This window comes from Carcharodon carcharias, chromosome 12 (assembly GCF_017639515.1).
Source record: "Carcharodon carcharias isolate sCarCar2 chromosome 12, sCarCar2.pri, whole genome shotgun sequence".
Lineage (NCBI taxonomy): Eukaryota > Metazoa > Chordata > Chondrichthyes > Lamniformes > Lamnidae > Carcharodon > Carcharodon carcharias.
The window spans coordinates 19,451,742-19,457,741 of record NC_054478.1 but is presented as its reverse complement, the minus strand read 5'-3'; the positions used below and the strand labels follow the sequence as shown (position 1 = coordinate 19,457,741).

Here is a 6,000-nt window from a genome sequence, read left to right as displayed (position 1 = left end):
CCATGAGTGCAGACCTGACTTTCTGACACAAGAACTTGAGCCAGAAGATATTCACGATTGTGACAAAACTGCAACTTACTTGCCTGATACTCCAGGTGTGACAGTGGCCTCTTAAGAAATATCACGGTTAAAAACTGGAAGGACGGAATGTGTAATTGGAATCTTTAGGGACAGGTGAAATAATGTCATTCTGCTCAGCAAGTCAGCATAACTGCTACCAAATCTCACTCACCGAAAACTGGTCCACGGCTAAAATTGGGGTCTAACATGCTTGAATACATTGAAGCACGAGGGAAAAATGAATCATGTATGCACAGAACTTCATCCAGATGAAAACTGTTTGTGCTTTGTTTGTTAAACAATTGCCAATTGGATGATTCTCTACTGTTAGCCAAAAAGCCTCCCCCACCTCACTGCACCCCCACCCCACCTCACTGCACCCCCCAACCCTTTGCAATATTTTTATACATGATAAAGAGAAACGTTTGAAGAAAAATGACAAATTCTTTTTTTGATGATTTTTCTCCAGGATTGCACACAGCAGTGTCCTGGAGATTGATATTCAATCGCAGGAGGCTCCAAGTTGGAGTGTTGGCAACCCTACCATCACCCAAAGTTGATGTATAGACAGCCTGTGGCTGTGGCTGGGTGAGGGGTGGGGTGGGCGAAGGGAGTGACCATTCCCCTGCCAATTGGACAGAATGTGCATCAACCCAATGGGCAATATTGGGCAGAGGGGCTTGGCCAAGGTGACCAACTGTCCCTCCCCCTCAGTGTCCTTTATTTCAGAGGCTTCTGATGCCGTGGCCATGGGTTTAGCTGTGCAAGACCCCGCCCCCCTGCCGCGCGCGCCCCCACCTCCTCCTCCTCCCGGCTGCGCGCGCGCCCCTTCCTTCTCCTCCCGGCTGCGCGCGCGCCCCCTCCTCCTCCTCCCTGCCGCACGCGCCCCATCCCTCATCCCCCGCCGCGCCTTGTCACGTAACGTCACGTGTACGCGCACGTCGTAAGCGCGGGATTCGTCAGTCCCCTTAGACACGCCGTGTGTGGTTGCTAAGGGGAGAGGGAGCCTGTGCGGCTAAGCCAGCCCCAGTCTCCTCAGGAGGAGCCGGATCGTCCGAACATTATTAATATTCTTTATTATGTAAAAAAAAACTACCCCCGATTTTAGTGAAGGGCGGGGGAAGGGGAGGGGAAGGGGAAATGAAGTGAAGAAGCGGATGATGAGGCGGGGGCTGCGGCGATGTGCGGCGTTAACCCCGGGAGCCGAGGCCTAGCGGAGAGAGAGAGAGAGCCCCGAGAGTCAGAGTCTCAAAGCCGGTCCGCCGACAGCGGGGACCCCGACATCCCGCCAAACACGAGCCTACACTGCGGGTAGCAGTTTCCTCAACACGCCGGACCGGAGGTGAGGATAGGAGGGTAGGGGGGTGAAGGGGTAGGGATTGGGGGGGGGGGGGGGTGGGGGGGTAGGGGGTGAAGGGTGGGGGGGGTTAGGGGGTGAAGGGTGGGGGGGTAAGGGGGTGAAGGGTGGGGGGAGGAGGGGGAGTAGGGAGTGGGGGGTAGGGAGTGGGGGGAGGGGGTAGGGAGTGGGAGGGGGGAGGGTAGGGGGTGAAGGGAAGGGGGTAGGGGGTGGTGAGGGGAGGGGGAAGGGGTGGGGAGGGGGAGTAGAGAGTGGGGGTAGGGGGTGGGGGGGAGGGGGGTAGGAGGGGGAGTGAGATGGGGGAGGGGGGTGTTGGGGGGGTGAAGGGAGGGGGGGTAGGTGGGGTGGAGGGGGGTGGGGGGTGGAGGGAGGGGAGTGGGTGGGGTGGTGAGGAGTGTAGGGGAGGGTGGTAGGGTGTGAGGGGAGGGGGAGGGGCAGGGGGGTGAGGGGGGAGGGGTAGGGAAGGGAGGGGGGAAAGGGTGATGGTGAGGGGTGGGGGGAAAGGGGGATGGAGAGGGGTGGGGGGAAAGGGGGATGGAGAGGGGTGGGAGGAAAGGGGGATGGAGAGGGGTGGGGGGAAAGGGGGATGGAGAGGGGTGGGGTAGGGTGGGGGGAAGGGGGTGGTGAGGGGTGGGGGGAAAGGGGGTGGTGAGGGGTGGGGTAGGGGCGGGTGGGGTGGGGTAGGGTGAGGGGAGGGTGGGGTATGGGGGTTGTGAGGGGTGGGGGGAAAGGGGGGTGGTGAGGGGTGGGGTAGGGGGAGGGTGGGGTGGGGTAGGGTGAGGGGAGGGTGGGGTAGGGGGGTGGTGAGGGGTGGGGGGAAAGAGGGGTGGGGATGGGGGGGTGGCGATGGGGGGAAAAGTGTTGGGGGGGAAAGGGGAGTGGTGAGGGGCGGAATGGGGTAGGGTGAGTGGTGGGGTGGGGTAGGGGGTGGCGAGGGGTGTGGTGGGGTAGGGGGGTGGTGAGGGGGGGAAAGGGGGTGGGGATGGGGGAAAGGGGTGTGGTGAGGGTGGGGGGAAGGTGAGTGGTGGTAGGTGAGTGGGGGGGTGAGGGGTGTGGGGAGGTGGGTAGGGTGGTGAGGGGTGGGGGGAGGTGGGTAGGGGGTTGGGGGGGAGGTGGACAGCGGGGTGAGTGGGAGGGGTGAGGGGAGTTGGGTAGGGGGGGTAAGGTGGGAAGGGCTGGAGATGGGGGGAGGTGGGTTGGGGGAGTAAGGGCGGTGGAGGCGGGGGAGCAGGGGAGGGGTGAGGTGGGGGGGAGATGTGCAGAGGGGAGGGGGAGTAGGGGTAGAAGTGGGTAGGGGGTTGGGGGAGGTGAGTAGGGGGGTGAGGGTTGGGGGGAGATGGGTAGAGGGAATGAGGGGTGGGGGCGAGGTGGGTAGAGGGGATGAGGGGTGGGGGGGAGGTGGGTAGAGGGGGTGAGGGTGGTGGTGGTGGGAAGGGGTGGAGATGGGGGGGAGGTGCGTTGGGGGTGAGGGGGTTGGAGGTGGGGGAGCAGGGGAGGGGTGAGGTGGGTAAGGTGGGGGGGTGGAGAGGAGGGGGGGTGGGTGGATGGTGTCGGGGGGGTGAGAGGGTGGGTGGTGGGATGGGAGGTAGTGGTGGGGAGGGTGGAGGTAGGGATGAGTGGAGGGGGTTGGGGGAGGGGGTTTGCGGTGAGCGGTTGGGGGTGAGGGGGCAGGACAGGGGGTGATGTCAGGGTGGGGGGCAGTGGGTATGGTGAGGGAGAAGAGTGGGGATTGTGGGGGTGAGATGAATGGGGCAAGAGGAGCAGAGAATAGAAGATCGGGGTTACGGGGGAGGGGCGGGTTTGTGGGGTGGAGGGAAGAATGGGGAAGGGTCGGGCGAGGGGAAGGGGTGAGGAAGGGGAGCATCTTCAACCCTCCTCGTTATCTTCTCAAAAAATTCAGTCAAGGTTTGAGTGTCTGGCAAAACTAACTCCATGAAAGAACATCCAACCATAAGAAGTACAAGGCTAAGGGTGTCGATTTGAATGTTGCTTGTCAGGCTAATGTAACTTAAGGAGCCAGAAGTTATGGGGATAATACGGGAATGTGAAGTTCAGGTACAGTAATCAGTGATCTTGTGGAATGACGGTGGAGGCTTGAGGATCAAATTGTGTTTAGAGCCATTGTTGAGGTTTCAGATCATTCATTGTAGTTTAAAGGCCATTTTCTGGTTGCTGTGGTACACTTAACAGTTTTCCTTTGATTTTTAAAAAAAAAATCCAAATGAAAATTTAATATTAACTTATATAATATTTTTGTGGAGTGATAGTTTGGGCAAGGTAGGGAGGCTTATTTCAGTCCTATGTCTGAGCAGACAAATCACAAGATGGGTACAGAAGAAGGCCATTTAACTATCTAGTTCATAATTCAGAAATAACATGCGCTGCCACCTTCTGTGTTTCATCACGGTACTTTTAAAAGTTTTCTAATTCCACCATCTACCCCCCCGCAAACAATATGTCCTTCCTGTTTTCAAATTAACCACCAGATAAAAGAACGTTATCAGGCTTCCATTTGCCTTTCACTAGTTTGAACCTTTTTGCTGTCATTTAATTTTCTGTAGTTTTCTGGAAGAACCTATTTGTAATGCTTATCTAGATTATTTCCAGGGTGTTGTCTCTGGTGCTTAATTTCAAGGTCGAAAGGCTGTGATTTGTCCACCCTTTACACATCCTTTGGTGCTGGCTGTCAGTCTTGTGGTCTATTTGCAAGGCCTCCAAGTTTTGGATGTCTCCCTATTGTCAGGCCAGAATTGGACAAAGTACTCAAGGTGTGGCCTGACTGGTACAGACTATAATTTATGCATGGATTGCTCCACTTTGCAACCTGTTCAATTTTCTGGTTGCGAATCCTATTTGGTGTATTGAATTTCTGCTTGACAAATAGTGAACATATCTTGTGAGAATCTAGATCTGTTTCAACTCTAGATATTTTGACATGTCTGCTGACAATCCCACCCTTTTCCCATTGTGTGATATGTTTGTGCTTCTATATAAGATTTCTTCTGCCCCTGATTGCACTTAATACCATAATTCCATTTTATAGGTGCCTGGCTACCTCTTGAGATGTACTTGTCTCCCAACTCCATCCTAATTGTCTGTAAATTTGAACTATGTAGTGTAACAACTGAATTCAGTATTTCTCTCCCTTTCTTATTTTCAGTTATCATTAGCAGCTGTTGACTTTTTCATGGAGCTTAAGAAAGCATACATTTGCCAGATTTATTTTTGAGCTCACAAATATGGGCCAGGAAATGCAAATAAACTATAGCAATCAACTTTTTTCCATTATCTTTTTGCACATTACCATTTACATTTGTGTCTGCAGTTATCAAATTTGATCTCTTAATTTGGGTTTGGAAAATAGCTCTTAAGAATTCTGAGATTCAATCTTTTTAAAAGAGCCCTGTTAATGCTGCAATGTTAACACCACCTGTGTTGAAAGTATCGAATCTTGGCTGGGGTGTGCTCTCTGATCTCTTGGCCAAGTGTCTGTTATGTGTGCGTGAACAGTGTCAGTCTAGTTGAAAGAGGCAGGCATTGAAGACAAAAGTGGCCCTGCATCCACCTTGAGAAGTCCACACAAACACTTCTGGATTAATGAATGAAAAATCATTTTTAAGTTCTTAAGGGCCATATGTAATGCCCACGTTGTCAAGTTTAGATCACATAACTCTGCATAGACTAGGATTCAAACCTGTGGCCACTGGTCTGTATGGTTAAGCTATTTGACTGATTAGATCATCTTTTTCTGACTGGCACAGACATGATGGTCTGAATGGACTCTTTCGCACCATAACTTTTCTATGGTTCTATGGCTAACATAAGATGTCGGGATTACTTTCAAAGGGACTCGACAGGAAACTTTATGCATGCGTCTCAAAATGTTCTGCATTCGTGCTTGGCCCAATTTTTTTAAAATCACTGATACATTCGTGACCTATAATCAATGTGTTTCAGTTCAGAAAACTGCCAGCACAAATTAGATCTCACTGGAAAATGTTACATGTAATATGCCACGTCGCTTAAGAATATTCTTGTATCATAAGGATCATGTTAATAGAACAGTTAATTTTATCAGTTTAAACTTCTCAAATTACTGATAGCTCCGGGAACCTGGTCCTAAGGTGGCAGGCAGTCCACTAGAGAGTATTACATTTGTGTGCTGGCATTTTACATGATCTTAGTCAACAAAATGCTCCTGAATATAAGGCAAGAGCGAGCTTCATAGCCATGTAAAATGTAATATGCTAAATGCTCTGGAAGACATGGCAAAATTAGTTACTCCCAATAGTCGCATCCATTAATTACATGAGAGATCTCACTGGTTACTCTTGAGTTCAGCATTGTGCATAGGAATCAAGGAAGGCAATGTCTTTGCGGATTCGGGTGGGAGCCTGTAAACCATTTCCGCAGACCACATTTTTAGGCTGTGTAATAGGTTCCATTCATGACAGCAGTCTCCACATGCAAAGCTGGCTGAATAAATTGCAGCTTATAATTACTGTTCTGAGGTATTTCTGGCCAAAAGTTACTCTTCTGTTTATAAATGCTGGGGGTGCTGAGAGAAAAGGGAGGGTTTTATT

At 51.9% G+C, this 6,000-nt stretch overlaps 1 protein-coding gene across 2 annotated transcripts in view; it reads left to right on the top strand.

Annotated features, from left to right (window-relative positions):
* Positions 1–1,189: 1,189 nt before the first annotated feature.
* ttll4 (tubulin tyrosine ligase-like family, member 4) overlaps positions 1,190–6,000 on the top strand; it is an 85,901-nt gene continuing 81,090 nt past the window's right edge. For both annotated transcript variants that reach the window (XR_005944610.1, XM_041201430.1), the window contains exon 1: positions 1,190–1,402. The gene's annotated coding sequence lies outside the window, so the exon portion shown is untranslated. The remainder of the gene's footprint in view (positions 1,403–6,000) is intronic.